Source organism: Protopterus annectens, chromosome 13.part0, assembly GCF_019279795.1.
Source record: "Protopterus annectens isolate FY-2018-M chromosome 13.part0, PAN1.0, whole genome shotgun sequence".
Classification (NCBI taxonomy): Eukaryota; Metazoa; Chordata; order Ceratodontiformes; family Protopteridae; genus Protopterus; species Protopterus annectens.
The window spans coordinates 157,319,166-157,339,798 of record NC_056747.1 but is presented as its reverse complement, the minus strand read 5'-3'; the positions used below and the strand labels follow the sequence as shown (position 1 = coordinate 157,339,798).

General features: G+C 39.3%; 1 protein-coding gene across 1 annotated transcript in view; it reads left to right on the top strand.

Annotated features, from left to right (window-relative positions):
- The window catches only part of CPAMD8 (C3 and PZP like alpha-2-macroglobulin domain containing 8), a 7,231,600-nt gene that overhangs the window by 4,140,903 nt on the left and 3,070,064 nt on the right, over positions 1 to 20,633 (top strand). The gene's annotated exons all lie outside the window — the stretch shown is intronic.

The window sequence follows — 20,633 nt, the reverse complement described above, 5'->3', positions numbered from 1 at the left end:
TACATCTGCTGTATCAAAAGCTTTAAAAAAAGTGGGTCGAATCATTTCATCAAGTAGATACTTTCAAATTTAAAAAAGATAAATCTTTGTTGTTTTTCCGTCAAGATCACAGATTTGGTACCCAAACTAAAATAGATAAAATATTTGCTGCCCATGACTTACACTCTAAAATCATTAATTTCTCAATCACTCCCTGCCCCTTTTCAGACCACAATTCATTGATAAAATGGGTACAAACCATTAATCTTTAACTCCGGAATTCCAGCATATATAACTAAAATTAAAGAGTTCAAACCCTGGTTATTATCTGAATTACAGTTCTTCTTAGATATTAATTATACCACCGAGTTAAAATAATGATATAGGACTCATTAAAAGCTTACATCTATGGTAAAACCTTAACTTGGTATAAAAAAAATCAGAGAATGGGATTCTGAATTATTAGATCTTCAATCCAAACTTTTGTCAGTAAAAGTTGAAAAAAATCAAAATCATTTGGAGATGAAAAAGAAGGAAGTATTAAACAATAAATACAATGAAATTCTAACACATAAAACTAGTTTAGCTTTATAAAAATTAAAAATTAATACCTTGGCCACTTCTCTCAAATGTCTACATAATTTATCCACAAGAATCAAAATACAATCAAAAGCTAATAACATTAAAAGTATCTTCCATGAAAAGAAAGGGAAAAATGTGTCGGATATAGGTGACATTCTTGATGCCTAGAAATCACTATATGGAACATTTCAAAAAAAGAAAATCTACATATCGATCAATTAAATCTAGATGAAAAATTTTCTAATATAAAAAAAAACAGAAAAATTAAAACTAGATCTGCAAGCACCCCATATCCTACAAAGAAATTGCAGATACAATAAAAGAGGGTAAAAATAATAAAGCTCCAGGTATAGATGGCATAATTATGGAAATATTTAAACTTTTTCCTTCAAAGATACTATCCCTCTTCCATAAAACTCTATTAGAAATTCAGTCACAAGCTTTAATACCACCCTCTTGGACATATTCCTTAATAACACCAATCCTAAAGGAAAACAAAACCCCAAACATCTGTACCCCATATAGACCCTTTATCATTATAAAATAATGACTATAAAATATTTATGACGATATTAACTAACAGAATGAAAATACCACAATCCAAAACAATAAATAATAATCAAACTGGATTTGTATATCAGACACGCACATGACAATATTGAAAGGATAATTTCTCTTATAGATTATGTTAATAAAGAAAATAAAGAAACGCACATAATTGGCTTAGATATAGAGAAAGCATTTGATTCTCTAAATTGGGACTGTTTATTCAAAACCCTAATGCTATTTGAATTTCCTGTATCCTTTGTTCATCTCCTAAAGAATATATATATATATATATATATATATATATATATATATATATATATATATATATACATACATACAAATAATTTAGTGCATGTCAAGTTAGGTCTTTTTACCTCTGAATCTATACATATAACAAAAGGCACTAAACAAGGATGTCCCATGTCACCGATTCTATTTGCTGTGGCTACTGAAGTATTGGCAGATTCAATTCATAACAATATAAAAATCAAAGGAATAGATGTTTATGAACAATACAATTCTAAAGTAATGCTACTTGATGACATATTTCTAACATTATCTAACACAAAAGAGACATTAGAAGAATTGTATGTTTTAATTGACAAATTTCACATGACTTCAGGACTCATTTCAATAAATCAAAATCAAAAATTTTATTTTTAAATAAAAAAAAAAAAAGCACTGCAGACTAAGGGGATCACATCATAGGAAACAAGAATCTACCTTAAAATATCTAGGAATAAGGTTATGCAAGGATAATCATGAATTAGTATCAAAAACTACAATAATATCATCAACACAATTAAAATCTCTGTGGAAAAATGGATCAAAATAATATATGAAGATAGACTACAGTTAATAAAAATGGTTTTACTGCCCAAGATTATATGTATATATATATATATATATATATATATATATAGCATTGGCAATACAACTGTTACCAGAAATGAATATACTTAAAGAAATAGTCATGCCTAATAACATTTTTATGGCTTCCCAAAAGAAACAGAATAGCTTTAATACATCATGTCAGACCATGGAAACAGGGAGGATTAAACTTTTTTGATATAGAAACATATATAAAAGCATCAAAATCTAAAATAATCTCAGATTGGATAAGTCCAAATCACTCTGCAAATTGGAAGAACTACTAACTGTAATATCAGTAAATTAATTTGATTTGCAAAAAATTCAAATAACAGATAAAAACAATTGCTATGGAGCATATGTATTAGTATGCAATATAACATAACTAAAATTCATATGATTATTACATTGACTCATTCAGGAAAATTATTAATGCAAATATTGTGTAACTTTATGCATGTAACCCAACATATGTGAATTGTTTTGCTATAACTGCTATTATATCAATATTGTTTAAAACTGTAGTTGTTTTAAAATGTACTACTGGAGCTTTTCTCCTCGGGTCTCCACTGAAAATGGGGCACAAGCCCAGTTGGACAAACCCGGTTAACAAATGTCAATAAATAAAATAAATAAATAAAAATAAAAATTTAAAAATGTGGTTTGTTATTTTAACTCCATATATAGTTGCAAAGAACTTGCCACATAAAATCTATAGAGAAATTATTAATTCCTGGGAACAAAGGATTTGTTTGTTGGCTGCAATGTATCAAACAACTAAAAGTTTTAGATATGCAAGTAATAAAAACAACTTACAAAATTCCACAACAGCTCTGGCTAACTTTACAGAGTATTCTGTTATATTCACAAGATTTAAGTAGAATACTTAGCAATTCTTCATTTAAAGAAATACCTAAATTTATGAAACACATATATGAAATCATGTATAATGACTTTGACATGGAAAACAGTATTTCAAAATTTTACAAAATATTGATAAACTGTAAAACAACACCCAACACTTCATATTGGAAATATATAACAAAATGGCACTCAGTACAGTTAACTGAAGATATTAAAACAAATCTCTTATTACTGATAAAATATACATACTTTACACAATACTGGACATTTTTAATTGGAAATGCTTGCACAGAGCATTCTAGAATCAGTAAAATTAGTTCTTCCATAAAAGGAATATGTTGGAGATGTGCGCAAGTACACAATGCAGATTGGAACCACATTTTCTTTGATTGTGTTAAAATTAAGTAATTTTGGAATGGTATTAATAACTTTCTACAAGCTTTATTTAATGAATCATTTTATTTAACTAAAGCTCTTGTATTATTAAATGTGAATGAAGGTCCTTATTTGAATAGGTCAAACGTATCTAGTATGTACTTTCCTTGCAATTTCAAGGAAGTGTATAACAAGAAGATGGAATGCCAACAAAGTACCAACTTTGGAAGACATTTACAGCCAGCTGAAGACCACAGCATTATTGGAAATTAAAATTAAAGCACTAAGAATTTATCCAAAGCCATTTATCAGCAACCCTTGGGGAAAAGTTTTATCGTTGATTGACACTATACAATAATTGATCAGCCATTCTGATAATGGATTGAACATACTTATAAAGAAACTGTATACATTAAGATATGTTATAGTGTCAGGCTAATGTAAATAGTGTACATAGTTATTTAAGATGTTATGTATAAATACTGTGGAATGTATTCAAATGTATTTGAAAAATAAAAAAAAAAACGTTTAGGAAAAAAAAACAATCTAGTGAATCACCTAGGGTGCAGTTATGTTTCCCCTACAGAGATGAATTGTTGATGGAAGATGGTATTATTTTCAAAGGACCTAAAATTGTTGTTCCTGCTTCATTACAGCATGAATATATTCAGATTTTGCATCGTGGCCACCCAGGGCAAGATAACCTATAGTATTTTGGCTTTTATTATCAAAAGGCATTGATAGTGTTCTTTTTGTTCAATATGTAATAGTAACAAAGCACATTTGCAAAAGGAACCACTTCAGCTAAATCCAGTACATGAACTACCTTGGTCTACTGTTGCAACTGTTAACTTTGAATGGAATGATCAACATTATTTGGTTTTGGTCGACTCTTATTCGAACTGGTGTGAGATTGATCTACTACCAAATTTAACCTCAACAGCTGTTATCACTAAGCTTAAACATCATTTTTCAGTTCATGGTAGTTCTCACAAACTTTATTCTGACAATGGTACTCAATTTACTAGCAAGTTGTTTCAGAAATTTGAGTGAGAATGAGACTTTGTATGTGTCACTAGTAGTCCTGAATATCCTCAATCCAGTGGCCTAGCTTTATGTGTAGTACAGAGTGCAAAGCAATTACTTGAAAAGTAGAAGCTTGACAATACTTATGTATTCTTGACTTTACTTAATCTCAGAAACATACCTTGTGATGATATTCTTGGTTCACCTGCTCAAAGACTACTTTCCAAACAAACTAGAACTACACTATCTGTTTCATCAAGCTTGTTAAACCCTAACTCTTAAGAACAATAAAATCATCACAGCTAAGTTGCTGAAGAAGAGTAATATCCAGAAATTTAGTTATGACAGATCGAGCAGATTACTTTGATGAGGGAAGTAGAGACGTATGAATCCAGTCAACGAAAGACTGTGATTGAATAGGACAGATAAGAGGCATCTGTGCCAAGCTGAGATCTTATCGGATAAGCTCCGAGGCTGTAGAGTATATGAGGAATCAGACATCTACTTCCTGTACCAGAGTCATCATTGCGATCACACCATTGTATCTGTGATGCAGAGACTAAATCAAAGACCGAGTCCGACATTATTTTCAGACCAGTATGTGTTCAAAAGTCTCATTCTGTTTCAGAGAGTAATATGAACATTCCACAGGTCAGACATTTTGCAGAGACTGTTCCAGTTGCTAAAACTAATTCTCTGTTTTATGTTACATGATATGGATGAGTTTGTAAGCCTAGTGTGAAATACACAGCAACATGGACTTGATTGTGTATACATGTGTACTTAGTATTGTATAATGCATGTCTTTAGATTATTTGTGATTTCTGCATGCTAAATATCTCATGACAAATTGCACAATCTATTTCTCAGAGGGAGGATGTAGATCAGTGTGTTGCGTATGTGCACTATGTCTTTAAGCATGCGAGCCTGTGCGTGCATGTATAAATTCCAGACACGTGCAATCCCTAGTGCCATTTTGAAGAAGCAGCCAGTGTATAAGCATGTATGGTCGCAGCAGTTAGTTTGCAAGAAAGTTACTTAGTCATAGTCAAATAAACTTTACAATAATGTGTTTGTACAAGATAAATCTGCTTAAACAGAACCCACAAAGACTTGTTTATTCGTGTATCAACACGAAAGTGACAAAGTTCCTCATGTTCATCCTTTGTTTTTCTGGAGCCCACGGCCATGGTGACCGTGGATGTCTCCCAGATTGGGTAGGTTATTATCTGGGCAAGACGATCCAAGGCACTTGGTACTCAGTAGAGGGCAACTTGCACATCAGTGTCCTAGAGATAAGAGCAGTGCTTCTTGCATTGCCGTACTTTCACACAGCTCTTCCTCAGGGTACTATTATATTTCAGTTGGACAATATGTCAGTAGTTTGGTATATCCGCAAGCAGGGAGGAACCAAGTCTTAAGCACAGCAAAAACAGATTCCCAACAGGAACAAGAAACTTGGAAAATAAAGAAATAATCCCAACAATGACCTGGAACACACCAGCTTTATTGACAACAAAATGTTCCTTCGACTAAGTGCTTTCGCTAGTAATTGGCTTCATCAGAGTCAAAGAAACCTCTAACTGCAACAGAATGAATAGTGAAAAACTTTTTTACAAACAATTAGTTAATTGATAAGCCAATCATCAGCAGACCTCCCAACAGTCCCGAATTACACGTTTTTTACCGAGTTTTGGGGTCCCAATGAAGGGGTGCCATGATTCCCGAGTGGCACCCCTTCATTTCCGATTTTTTATCTATTTTTAGATTCTTCGCTTTCAGAGCTGATGTCATCACGCGCACAATGACGTCAGCTCCTCCAGCCTGTCAGAATTCAGTTCAGACACGCACGTATGTCTAAATACTTGTTTTGTAAATGGAGCTGCCTGTTTTGAATACTCGCGAGCATCTGTTTGCAGTCTGGGCAGATTTTAATGCTGTTTCATTTACCGACACAGTGATGGAGCTTAGCTGCAGAGTTATTCGTTTAGGTAATGCCATTTTCATTTAGCTACACAGTGATGGAGTTTAATTACTTATCCATATTTCTGGGGACTGTGCTGCACAATCTTCCTCTTAAGAGGGGTGTGTGTCTGTCTGATGTGTCTGAGGCTACCGGTTATCTTTCTGCTCCATGCTGGGCTGCTGTGTGTATTCTGCTGCAAGCTAGGGACAAGTAGGTATGCTCCGTTTTGAACAATTTAAGAAGTGTGTCCGTTACTCCATTTGAGTGCAAGTCTTTGCTGGAGTGCAGCTCCGTTTGAAGAAAGTTGCTGTTTGCTGGGCTTAGTACACCCCGTTTTGAACAATTTAAGAATTGTGTCCGTTACTCCATTTGAGCGCGAGTCTTTGCTGAGGTGCAGCTCCGTTTGAAGAAAGCTGCTGTTTGCTGGGCTTCTCCATTTAAACAAAGCTGCTGTGTGTTATGTATTTTATTCTGAAAGTTTTTGCTCTGCATTTTTGTCTGCTGTAATTTAACCTGCTGGCTGCATGCAATTTGAAGTGTTTATTTTGGCTGCTCCATTTGCTGGGCTATGTATTGTATTCTGCAAGACTGCATTTTAGGGTGCTCCATTCCTGTATTTATTTGGGCTAGGCAGGTATGTTGAACAAATTAGGAAGTGTCTGTTTGAGCGCGAGTCTTTGCTGGGCTGCTCCGTTTGAACAAAGCTGCTGTTTGCTGGGCTTCATGCTTCTCCATTTAAACAAAGCTGCTGTGTGTTATACATTTTAGTCTGCACGCTCCTTTTGAAGTTAATTTGGGCTGTGTTATGTATTGCATTTTGCAAGACTGCATTAGGTGTGTGTGTTATGCATTTTAGTCTGTATTATAGTTATGTATTGCATTCTGCAAGATTGCATTAGGTGTGTGTGTTATGCATTTTAGTCTGCATTATAGGTGTGTGTGTGTGTCTGTGTATTGCCCCAGTTAAATATCCCTGGTGGCTAGAGTTACTCAGGCTCAAACCCTGCATTTTGGGTACAGGTAACGAGCCCGAATTCCCTACCCACCACCACTTGTGAAAACTGTACAGCTTTTTGTCTAATTTATGTTCTGTTCTTCATAAAATCTGTGGTTTCCTGGATTTTTGTGGCAAATCAGTGAGGACTAAATTCACTACATGACAGGCAATTGAATTTCAGACTTCATATTCTTCAGAAAATACATGGTAACACAAAACTTTTCATTCTAGAAATTTTCTATGTTTATAAGAGTAATATTTGAAATTTGTCCCTATTTTTGGAGCTGTATATTCCCATTATTGGCTTTGTCCAGGAAGAGGTTGAGAGCTATGGTGAGAACTGAATTCACTAAATTATAGCCATTTAAGTTTGTCTTACTATCTTTCAGGAAACACATTGTGGTAACACAACATTTTATTCTAGCAACTTTCCAAGATTATACAAGCAACGTTTAAAATGTATCCCTCCCTGTTTTTTGGGCTTTTGTCCCCCAAATAAATTTTGTTTTTTTTTTTCGGATTTTTGTGCTGCAAAGTTGAGAGATACAGGTGAGTGTCGAGTGGGTTTTACAAAGAACTGACTAGTTGAGAGCTTCAGGGGAAGAGAAGTTTAGTGCTACTTATGTGAAGTCTGCTTCCACCACTGTTAGTAGCATAACAGGTAGAATACTTGCTTTTGATGCAGTAGGCTGTGGGTTCTACTCCCACAGTATGTAGATGCATTACTGATACTGTGTCAATGTTGTACTTTTAAAGAGGTGGATGCTGCAGTCCTGAGAACACCCTCTTTGGCAGCGATAACTAGTGACTGAACCTGTTATCAGTTTACTATCCATTTCCTATTGCAATATTATTAACTTATTATTTTTTTTTAATGTAACATAGGCAATTTATTCCTCAAGGGCAACAGGCACTTATTTGTAGAGGAAACAATGAAATATAAAGTTGTTTGCTAGCAGCAACCTCTTCATTAGTTATAAATCTCTTTAATGTGGAATTATTTAGACACATTTAAAAAAATGGTTACCATTTATTACAGGGTCTACATTGCTCTGTTTACAATGCATTCTGTATATAACATTATAATCATTATTTATATTATTAGTTATATATGTAGAAATTATTTGCATCACTGTTTACAAATATCAGTCATACTCTTCTGTTTGGTGAGAGACACAGCACTATGATACAGAAGAGCCCCCACCTCCTTTTTGATGCTGTATTTATAGTGTGGGTGTGGAAGTAGACTTTTATGATAGAAATGTTCTGAATTTGGCAGTTTTGTTATTATTGGTTCATGCATTTTGTTTCATTGCCTACAGTACAGCTTACTGGAAAAATAATAAATTTAAAATGCGTTCTAACAAGTGTGTTGTATTATACACGGAATATAATTTAATAAAGTCAGGAAGGTCTATCAAAGAAAAGAAAACATGTATAGTTATTGTTTTGTGCACAAGGGGCCAATGATTTGAAAACAGCCCAAAGGTAATCTTTATCCACCACTGGCCAGATGCATTTTCTTTGGATGTGGTGTGGGTTTCAATGCTGTTTCAATGAATGTGAGTTTCAAGGGCAGAGAAGTGTTAATGCCAAGCCTATTTTCATTGTGAGACAGTATTGCTTTGTTTACCTGATGTCCATTAGTGTTTCTGCATTGTTGTGCTGTAAAATGTAAAAATAAAATGCAAATAATCATTGTAGAAGTAAAGCAGTATGCACACATTCATGTTTATGGTAAATGGGGCGAAATAGCCAGGTAATGGGACATTGGGATGGCTGCAGGGGGACTCTGGTGCCATATTTTAGTTGTCTGTTCTTCAGTTTGCCTTTGAAGGTTGGTATCCCACAATTCCATCAGAGTGGGTGGGGTTACATAATTATGTATGTAAATTAGATGTTAATCAGCGTACAGATTTGTAACTATTTTTCATGGGCCCTGTCCAGATTTTTGATGTTTCCAGGTTGAGAGGTATGATCATCAGTCATAAGATAGCATTAGGTGAACCGCCCTTAAAAAAAGTGCTTGGTGCAAATCATTTCATCTAAAGAATCCATTTAACAATACGTATAATACCTAGCCAAATTTAAACATATCCACTAAGTTCCACAACCAACAAAATTGGTTGAAAAGTTTGTGTGAAAATGTAAAAAATACTTTAAAAATTTATTCCATGAATTAAAAACATTGATATATAAAAAACATGTGTATAAAAAGAACATAGCAGCAGGCAATACTAATAAATATACCCAAGCTGAAAAACCATTAGCTTTTAACTTTTGAAGTTTGAAACAATACCAAACTATGGTTTCAAACTTCTTCAAAACACTGTTACGTCCCCATAGTGTACCTGTTCCAGATACAAAATGAACATTGTACCCAGTATAGTAAATGTGCTAAATAATGTTATTAGATCTCTGCTTTAACATGGGCATGAGGGAAATGCCTTCGTTAAGTCCTGGTGGTCGCGTGGCATTTAACCTCATGCCCATGTTAAAGCAGAGATCTAATAACATTATTTAGCACATTTACTGATCTAAAAAATAATAGGCTATGTTCCTGTACTAACCCCTTATGAGTGCTCTGATACATCACAGTATTACCCAAAACATATCAAACTTCTCCCTCCGTGTTAAATCCTTTGTTCCGACTGACCTGTCTTAACCTTATATCTTGACATAAGTCATACCTACAGATAGTATTAGCTAAGTTCAAAGCCTAGGTTTTGATGTCAAGATGTAACAGATGTGTATGTTCTTATGTATACTGCATTTTGTTTACTTCATACTTTTTTGATTATTGTAATGTGTGCATGAAAATTTACTGTTACTCATGGAGCTTTTCTCCCCAGGCCTCTGCTGAAAAAGGACCTGTGTCCAGTCAGACTTTCCCGGTAAATAAATTTCTGCTTTAGAAGATGTGTATGCGTTATTACCTGCAATTTTCCTGTTAGTCCGACAGCTGTCCCTGAAAAGGCAGATAACCGGTATAAATTCCCTCTTTTAAATTTTTATATACTTTTTCCATAACTGACTCAGCAGCTGTAGCCTTAGTTGATTTCACTGCTGCTAAATACTTAATTTCAATTGCACTCTTTCTGATAAGGATGGGAAAATTATTGATAAGTATGGGGGAAAAGGGTTTACTGTCATTAATTTAACTTGTAGGCGGACAAGTTCACCTGTGCAAGTTCCATATTGCAAATGTCAGAATGTGGAAAACAGACATTACTGACTGTTCAACCTTGCCCCCTTCTGGACCCATGGCAATGCTTGTTCCTGGGTTCAGAGTAGTAGGGAATATTGAAGTTTGGTGTTTGTGTCTGGTATACTGGAGTTTGGCGTTCCAACTTCCATGGAATGGTTTTGAGCATATGAAGACTCAACTGCCTGGGAGTTGAGTACAAGATAGTAAATTGGAGAAATGTGTATACTGCAACTTTGGTTTTCAGAATTTGAAATGTCAGGCTCATATGTTAGTTTGTTCTGACAAACTGTGAAACTATGAGAAATGTATTTACAATTTTGTCTTGAAGAAAAATACACTATAAATAACATCTGAAGTAGTTTACTTAATTTGATCTTCAACCTGTGGGTATCGGATCCGTAATGGATTTGAGCCGACAACATCACAAGCATCTGCTCCGAGCTCCTCCCGTACCCATAATACACCACCACTACCTTCCAACCTTCAGATCTCATTTGCTGCGGCTTCCAACGCATCATGATTCTTGAGCTCCAGGTTATGAGTAGGTTTTTATGAAGCATTTCTTAGTGTTTAGTGTGTGTGCTGGTAGTGTAGGTTTCCTTCCTTCCTCCCCCTCGCTGGTGCATCGAGTGTAGGTACTTTTCTGTAGTTTTCAGGTAGTTTTGTAGTTAGACTTTTCCTCTCAGCCTTTTGTGTGCTTGTCTGTGTGTGTGGTGAGTGGAGTGTGTCTTCTAAAAATCCCCTTTTTGTTTCTTGGGATTGGTATGGCTGATCTCCCTAAACAAGTTTTTAAAATATGCACCGAGTGTGGCCACAAACTGTCGCTTGCTGATGGCCACACTCTGTGTTCTTCAGGTGCTGCCCATCTATCGACAGACTGCAGTATTTATGCGGGTTTTAACCCGCGAGCCCTTAAAGATTGTAGGGCTAAACTTATTATGAAGGGCCTGCTCCCTTCCATGAAGGCGGCTGTCTCCACCTTCCACCAAACTTCAGTCTAGACACCGACCTGACTCCCCTCAGCTGCGATCTCCTAGATTTTCTCCAGAGCCAGAGGAGACCAGGCTACCTTCTAGATCTTCAATTTTTCAACCCGCCAGGTCAGACTCCATGGTTTAGTCGAGGTCTACCCGCACAGTCTCAGAAGTTGACATGAATAAAATGATGCAGAGATTTATTCGCACACAAATTCAGATGGGAGTCTTGCCAGCCCCCTCTCCCTGTGGAGGGGGGAGCTCGCTTCCCTTCTTCACACCTATATATCCTTCTCCAGTCTGACCCCCCCCCCCCGTTTTGGAGTACATGGATTTGAGAGTTCCCCTAGTCAGGGGGTCGGCACCGATGGTACCTGTTTCCTTGATGCCGGCAGATGCCTGGAACTTGTTGGATATGACTAGTTCAGATCTGAGTGGCTCTCGGAGCTGGAGCCTAGGTGTTGGATCCAAGGGGGTGGAGCTTTTTCTGTTGTTTCCAAACTTGGGTCACGGCCACCTCCTCGGAGCTCAGACTACTTCAGGCCCAGCTCCAATTCCCGCATTGGATCCGAGGAGAGTGGTTCCCTTAATGGTGTCCCAGGAAGCTCGCACTCCTTCGGTGTTCGATGTCGTGGAAAGGATTCTCTCCAATGGAACAAGGCCTTTGACTATATCTTCGGACTCCGCCCCGACTTCCTCTGCTTTGTGTGTGAATCCCGTCATTTTACCACAAGGACAGCCTGTGCTCAAGGAGCCCCAGGTGGTTTCTCTTGAGGAACAGCAAGTAGTTTGCGTGCCCCGTCCCGAAAGCCCCAACCTGAGAGGTTCCGTTCAAGGATACGTGCAAGAGGAGGCAGTTGGTCTCCTCTCCAGAGTCCCTCACTGAGGACACTGATTTTAGATGATGGGGAAGGTTCCTCCAGATCACCTCCCAGGGATGTCGGAGACATCATGGAAATCTTGAGCCAGCAGGGATGTTGGTCCACCCCAAAACCTTCCTCTGATGAATGGATGTTCCTGGAGACTTTTGGCACGGGCCTGTCTACTTCCTGGGTGTCCCCTCTCGCATATCCATTAGTGGACTTGGTCACCTCGTGGGTTTGGAAGGAACTGGACACTGTGGAACTGATCCCTAAATGCCCAGACAAATATTGAGCACCCCCTGCAGACAGACCGGCTTGGAATAAAGTGTCCCTGGTAGATGCTATGGTGGTAGCAGCTGCCACCCAGAAGGAACTAGCTTAAGAGAGTTCCTTTGTCCATCCTTTTGACCATGTGTCTAGGATGATGGATAGTCTAGGGAAGCGGGTATATGCGTCAGCAACCTTTCCTATCCGGGTTCTGAACTCTCTGGCCCATGTTACTTGACTACAGCGCGACCTGATAAAGGAACTGGCTGAGTCTCCCCAGAAGTCCATGTCACAGGAGGACAGGGCTACATTCTCCGCGAGGATGGCTACCTTGACAGTGGTTTCAAATATGTCTATGCGACTCCTCTCACACACGACTGAAGGAGCAGCTAGGGCAGCTGGATCCAGCATTTCCATGAAGTGTAATACTTGGCTCAGACTGTGTCAGTTCATGGAACCCTTCAAGACGTCCTTTGCGAATGCCCCATATAACGGCTCTTCTCTCTTTGGTAAGACTGTTACACCTTGGTCCAGAGAGAGAAAAATGGGAAGACACTGTCTGCCATCGGAATCCACTTCTTGAATCCTCAGAGCCTTTTCCCGGAATCAGCTAGGACAAAAGATGAAGTGGTTCCGGACGTCTCAGTATTCCCGGGACACTCGGGGCCCTTCTTCCCCTAGAGGCAGAGGGGGAGAGGACAGATGCCGGCCCAGAGGCAGAGGGGGTCCAAGGAATTTTGGGTCTCGGGAACCATTCCCAGACAGGCCTGCACAGCAACCCTGAGGGGTTGCCTGACTGTTCTGCTCTGGAGGCAGTCGGGGGTCACCTGTCATTGCACCTGGCAACATGGGAGTCCATGTCATCAGACTATTGGATGCTTCAGATAATTTCCAGGGGCTATTCAGTCCTGTTTGTGGTTCTCCCTACCTTACAAACACCTCCCAGATGTACCACTCATGCAAAGGGAGGCAGCAGCACTAGAGGTTTCCAAGCTGCTAAAGAAACGAACCATCAAACCCATCCCCCCCAGATCAGTCCAGATCCAGCATCTACTCCAGCTTCTTTTTGGTGCCAAAAAAGACGTGGGATTTAAGGCCTATTCTGGACCTGTCTACTCTGAACCTGTCAGTTGCCAAAGAGAAGATCCAGATGGTCACCTTACAGTCCATCCTGCTGTACCTGCAAGAGAGCGACTAGATGTGCTCGTTTGACCTCCAGGATGCCTACTATCACATAAAGATGCACAGAAGCTCCAGGAGGTTTCTCCACTTCCGGCTAGGAACCAATCATTATCAGTTTTGAGCCCTACCCTTTGGTCTCACTACAGCCCCCAGGGTGTTCACCAAAGTGATATCAGTAGTAGCGGCTCACCTGAGGCTTCATGGAATTCAGGTCTACCCTTACCTAGACGGTTGGCTCCTTACTGCTCCCACCAAGCGTCTACTTTGTCAGACCAGAGACTATTTCCTATCTCTTGCACACTATCTAGGGATTACAATCAACATAGCCAAATCTCTTCGGAACCCTGTCCAGGTTGTAGAATACATAGCATGGATAGACATGTTACAGGCAAAAGTTTTCCTGCTCTCAGAGAGAGTTTGAAATTTAAGGATGCATGTCGCTTTCACGTACCAATCTCATCTTCCCTCGGCAGAGTCAGTTTTAAGGGCTCTAGGTTCTATGGCAATGATGATAGCACCTACCATGTGCTCGCTTACATATGCGAATACTACAGTGGACTCTGGCAGTGCAGTGGTCTTTGTTGGATCTTTCATTGTCACACCAGATACACATAAGCAAAGTCTGCAGGTCATCCCTTCTATGGTGGATGCAGTCTTCAGAGATGTTGGAAGGACAACCTTTTGTTCCAGCCCCTGCCCAAGCCACATTGACCACGGATGCCTCCCAGCTATGGTGGGGGGGGGGATTGTTTGGGAAGGACAGTCCAAGGCATGTGGTCCCCAATCGAGACCAGTTTGTATATAAATGTTCTGGAGATGAGGGTGTTCCTTTTAGCACTGCAGGCCCTTCATGCCTTTCTGTCTCTGGGAACCATTGCAATCCAGTCAGACAACATGTCGGTGGTCTGGTATATCAACAAACAGGGAGGGACCAGATCTTACCCCCTTTGTCACTAGGCCATGAGAGTTTGAGAATGGGCGATCTCCACCAGTCATTTTCTGGTAGCAATGCATATTCTGGGGTGGTCCAGCATTCTGGCGGACAAACTAAACTGGACTATTCTGGTGCCTTATGAGTGGTCTCTGAATCCTTCAGTATCGGAAAAGATCTTTCTAGAGTGGGGCAAGCCTTGCTGCGATCTCTTCACATCTCCTTCCAATATGAAGTGCAGCAAGTTCTTCACTCTGAACTCCATCCGGGGGAGTCCCCCAGAGATGCTCTAGTCCATGTTTGGCCTCCTGGTCTTCTTTATGCTTATCCCCCTGTACCCCTTATTCTGAAGTTCTACAGAAAGCTTCCTGACTGGGGAGCAAAGTGATCCTCATTGCCCCTTTATGGCATCATTAAGGATGGTTTCCCTTACTGTGGTCTCGTCCTCTAGCTACTCCTTAGGTCTTGGATCCCATTCAGGATCTCATTTCTTACCCCTCGAGGGTCCCTCATCCAAATCTGGACAGTCTGAAGCTCACTGCTTGGCTGCTCCAATTCCTTTGATTGCTAGGACTCCCAGATTGTCTTCTTTGATCAGGTCTATTCTGGTGGCAGCTCATAAGTTGTCCACCAGGAAGGTTTATCACAGCAAATGGAAGCGTTTTTCCTTTTGAGCCTTTCAAAGGAGTTTAGATCTTTTCACTGCTCCCATTCCAGCTACCCTTGACTTTCTGGCAAATATTTTTCAACAGGGGGCTAGCTCATCTATGATCAAGGTTCAACTAGCCTCCAGTTCTCATTTTCACATTGGTGAGAACTCTGCTTCTTTGGCCTCGTCCAGATTGTGCGAAGCTTTTATCAAAGGTACCTTCCTCTTATGTCCTCCGGTCAAAGATACCATCTCCCGTGGGACCTTACTATGGTACTACAAGCGTTGGTTGCCCCTCCTTTTGAACCTGCAGCAACTGCAGATCTTAAGTTTTTGTCTTGGAAGACAGCCTTCCTAGTGGCTATCACCTCGGCTAGGAGGGTTTCAGAACTTCAAGCATTGTCTGTCAAGGTTCCATACATGGTTTTCCGTAAGGACATGGTTTCTCTTTGCACCAGTCCTTCTTTTCTCCCAAAAGTAGCATCTGAGGCTAATATCAGTCAAACTATCAGTGTACCTGTTTTCTTTCCATATTTTACAAACAAAATTGAATACAAGTTGCATTTGTTGGATGTTCATAGACAGTTATGGTTCTGTTTGCACAGGACCAACACTTTCCGTAAATCTGACCAGTTGTGTCCTTTTCTAAACCTTTTTTGGATAAACCTATTTCCAAGGTGACCATTGCCAGGTAGATCTCTCTATGTATCCTTCAAATCTACAAGGATAAAGGTTTGTCTCCTACGGGTCAGGTTAGAGATCACTTGACAATGTCCATGGCTACTTCTGCGACTTTTTGGTTGAGAGTATCCTTAGATGACATTTGTTCTGCAGCTACTTGGTCCTCATCTCATACCTTTATTTTTTTTACTATAAATTGGATTTGTTTTCTCGAAGGAGAGCATCCTTTGGTTCCGCAGTGCTCCGGAATATCCTTCCTTGATGGCCACCCAGGTGTTTAGTAACTGGGGACTCTGTCCCACAGGTTAAAGATCAAATGAAGTAAACTATTTCAGATAAAGAAATTATGTACTCACCATAATGTTCCATCTGAGTAGTTCTACTTCATTTGTCTTCAACCATCCCTCCCACCTTCCCCCTGGCCTTACCATATGAACAGCGTTCATAGCTGGCTTTTTGTGTGTGTAAGGTGTTTTGAATCAGGTTGTTAATGTAGGTTGCAGCAAACTCGATCTGAGGGTTGGAAGGTAGTGGTGGTGTATTATGAGTAGGGGAGGAGCTTGGAGTTCAGAGTAGATACTTGTGAGGTTGCTGGCTCAGATCCATTATGGATCCGATACCCACAGGTCCCATAGGTTAAAGACAAATGAAGTAGAACTACTCAGATGGAACGTTATGGTGAGTACATAACTTTTTTTATTTTGGTGCACAGGTCACTACTCATTGTTTGCAGTATGTATATGACTCTTTTGATACTTTTACCAGGGCTATGGCCACTGGTACTATTTCCATGTTTTTTACCTGCATTTTGAGAACCTCCCAGATGGTGGAAAAAAATTAGAATTTAAAGTCTCCATGGGATAGAAATGTAGTATTTGGTCCTTCTACTGCATTGGTGTTCAAAAAGTGTGATGATAGGGGCAAAATGATCCAGGGACTCTCCTAAGATTTTTCAAGCCTAGCCACCTTTTCCATATATTCCAAGGGATTTTTTTCTCCTCATCCAATTTTGGCAAACAGAAATCAGGTAAACAGAGTTTTAAGAAGAAATGGCAAGGGGGTTCCAAAAAGAAGTCTCAAACCCCCCAGAACCAAGGACACTCCAGAAAAGTCTCAATTACAGTACAAGACACCTTGTGAACCCCTCCCACCCTGGCCGCTTGTCTCTCTGAATGTCAGTGCAAGGCACCTTGTGACCCCCTCCAACCCTGGCTCCTTGTCTCTTCCAAAAATTGTAAATCTCCATTTTTCTCTTTTGGCAACAGGTAGTTTCAGACAAATTTGTTCTGGAAATCATTCATCAGGATTACAGATGGCAGTGGGAGGAAATTTATTTCTTTATTTGCCTTTTGTTAACTGGGTTAGTCTACTGGCCCATTTTCAGTGGAGACCCAAGGAGAAACGCTCCACACAAAGAACAAATTATGGAGTTTTCATAGCTAACAATTCCTATAAAGTCGGCAAGGATAATAGCTAAAAATTACAAAAAAATAGGTCAAAGAGAAAAGCCCATAAAATGTCATTAATGATCAAACCAAATTGGTAGAGAGGAAGTAGTAGCATTAAATAGAGGGGTGGGAAGTAAAGTTAAGGAGAGTAAAGAGAGTAAAATTATGCAGTTGTGAGAAGGGTTGGGTGGGAAGTATAGTAGTAAAGGGAGTGAAAAGATAAGATTTAGGTAGAGCATTGCTCGGTGGCACAGCTATGGTATCACATTGCTGGTATTTAAGAGATATATTACAGTCAGGAAATGACAATTTTACTCTAAACAGTTGGGGTGAGTAAAAGGTAGGGTGGTGACAGGTACAGGAGGGAGAGTTAGCAAGATAGCTTTTCAATTCTCTTTTGAAAAGAAGATTGGATAGACCATATATTGGTAGGGAGTTTGTTCCAAGTTTGAGATATAGAACAGTTATAAAGTAATTTGCCCATTGTTTTATTGGGCCTGTAGGTGTTGGTCAGTGCTACGGAGAGATTGGGAAGGTTTGTATAGGGATAGGAGGGTAGACACGGAGGGACAGTCAGGTTTGTAAACTAGAGAATGTGTCACCTGAAGCTGAGAAAGTTGTAGTAGTTGAGGGAATTCAAGCCGCTGTAGTTGTTTAAGGGCAAGGCAATGATGGGTTTTCTAAAGAAAGTTGCAGGCAAATCTGGCTGTCTGGTTATATGTTTGTTCAAGTTTGGTTAAAAGATTTGCTTGGAGGTGGATAAATATAGGGGAAGCATATAGTAGGCAAGGGAGGAGATAGGTTTGAGCTAGTGAAGTCCTTGAGGGGATGGATAAGAATTTTTTGTTTCTATACAAGAGACTGAGTTTTTGATTGATCTTTTTGATGGACTGTTGTATATGAAGGTCAAATTTCAGTTGCTTGTCAATTCTGATTCCTAGAAGTTTGGTATGGGAGTCAGCATGAATGATAGTGTTGTGTAGGGAAGAAAGAGTGAAGGAAGTTTTAAGGTTGGCAGATCTTGAAAGGAAAAGAAGCTTAGTTTTCTTTGGGTTAAGGATGAGTTGGTTATTTATTAGCCAATGTTCAGTGGTATTAAAAGAAGTCTGTGTAAAGGAGTGGAGGTTGTTAGGGTTTTCAGAGAGGGTGGTAAGAGTAGAATCGTTGGCATACTGGATCAGAGATGAGGTGCAGCAGACAGAGTGTAGATTGTTAGTAAAAATATTAGAGAGAAGTGGACCTAGAATGGATCATTGGTGTACACCTGTTTGGATAGGTAAGAAATGGAGAGCAGGAAGTCTGCCCTCTAACAGATTGCTGTCTGTTATTAAGATAACTAGAGACACAGAGAGTAGTGGATGCAAAGAGGTTGAGTTCAGTTAGTTTAGTAAGAAGCTTAGGGTGGGAGACTGTGTCATATGCCTTAGAGAGGTCGAGGAATAGGCTTGACACCAGTTTATCTCTGGCCTCTGCTATAGTCTGGGTGAAAGGTAGAAGGGTTGTGGACGTGCTGTGGTGGGGCCTAAATCTGTGATGAGAGGGGCTTAGGAAATTTTCATGGAGTAGATATTTAAGAAGTTGTTTGTGAATTAATTTCTCTAGGATTTTTGAGAGAGGTGAGAGGATGGCTATAGGTCGGAAATTGGAAGGGTCGGGGGAGTTGCTTCCTTTATGAAGAATTGTATAAAAGGATTTCCAAATTTCTCGGACTGAGGATTCTTTGATACAATGGTTGATAAGGATTGATACAGGATATGCTATAGTATTGGTTGCAAGTTTGAGAAATCGGGGGTGGGGGTAGGTTGTCGAAGGAAGGAGAACAAGGCTTAAGTTTCTGCAGAAGAGATTTTATATAAGCAGTAGAAACAGGTTTCAGGGAGAAGGCCGAGTGGTGGCAAGTGGTAGAGGGGTGGGGCGTTGTGATTGGTTGGTGTTGGGAGGGGGTAGTTTGCAGATTGAGTCTATAAAGTAATTGTTTAGGTAGGGTGGCTGTTTCAAGAGGTGTCTTATTAGGGAAGGGGTTGGGATAGAAAGTTTCCCTGGATGAAGAATGTCGTTCATGGTGTACCAAATTTTTTGAGGGTTTGAAGTGTGGGTAGATTGAGCTTCTAGATAGAATGTTTTCTTGTCTCTGACAATAAGTTTTTTGGTAAAGTTTCTTAGTTCTTTGACTTTAAGGAGGATAGATGATTAGACTTTGTCCATTGTTTCCAGGTAGAGTCTCTGAGTTTCATGGTGGAAATGGTATCTTTGGAGAGCCTAGGTGCAGGATTAGATTTGATCTTTATTTTCCTGTTGGGTGCTAAGGAGTTTAGTATGTCTAGGAAACTATTAAACTCAAGAACAGCATCATTTAGAGGAAGGTTGAAGAGGTGAGAGCAGTTTACAAGAGAGAGTTGGTAGTTGAACGTTTCTGTGTTGAACTTGGACAGGTTTCAGCATTCTCTATAAATGTGGGTTTTAGAGGTATGAGAAGGTACTCTTAGTATTGAGATGGGGTGTTCACTTAAGGAATCTGGTAAAGTATTGGGATTATGTTACTGATTAGGGTTGGAAGTTAAGATCCAATCAAGAATGGAGCTGGAGTTTTTATTGATGCAAGTGAAAGTAGAAATGAGTTGACTGAATCCAAAAAGGTTTATACTAAGGCTAGGGGAGGGGGGAGAGTTTATTCCAATAAATATTGACATCACCTAGTAAGGTTATCTCATAAGATAGATGTTTGGAGATCCAGGATAAGGTAGATCCAAGAACTGGAATTTTGTTACCAGGAGGAATATAGATGGATGCTATTGCAAATTTATTGTGTGAGTTAAGGTGGAAGTTGAGAAAGAGAAGTTCAGCAGGTGAAGGATTAAACTGTTCTGAGTACAAGATTGCAACACCTCCCCCTTTTTTTGAAAAGTTTGTCTTGCCTGAATATGTTATAGCCAGGGAGAAGAATTTCAGAGTTTGTGATATGAGGTTTGAGCCATGTTTCTGAGAGAGCTAAGATGTGGGGAGAATGGTTTGCTATCCAAGCATTCAAGTTTGTGATTTTTTTTGCGAGACTTTGTAGGTTTATGGAGTAAATAAGTAGGTTTTTAGTTGAGGAGGTTGGGAGTTGGTGCCTGTTAGTTGAGGTGGAGGTGGTAGGGTTGGGGTGAATGTCCCCATTTAGTAGGAGAATAATACAAATAAATCAGATTTAGAGAAATAGTAGTAGTAGGTAATATGTTTGAA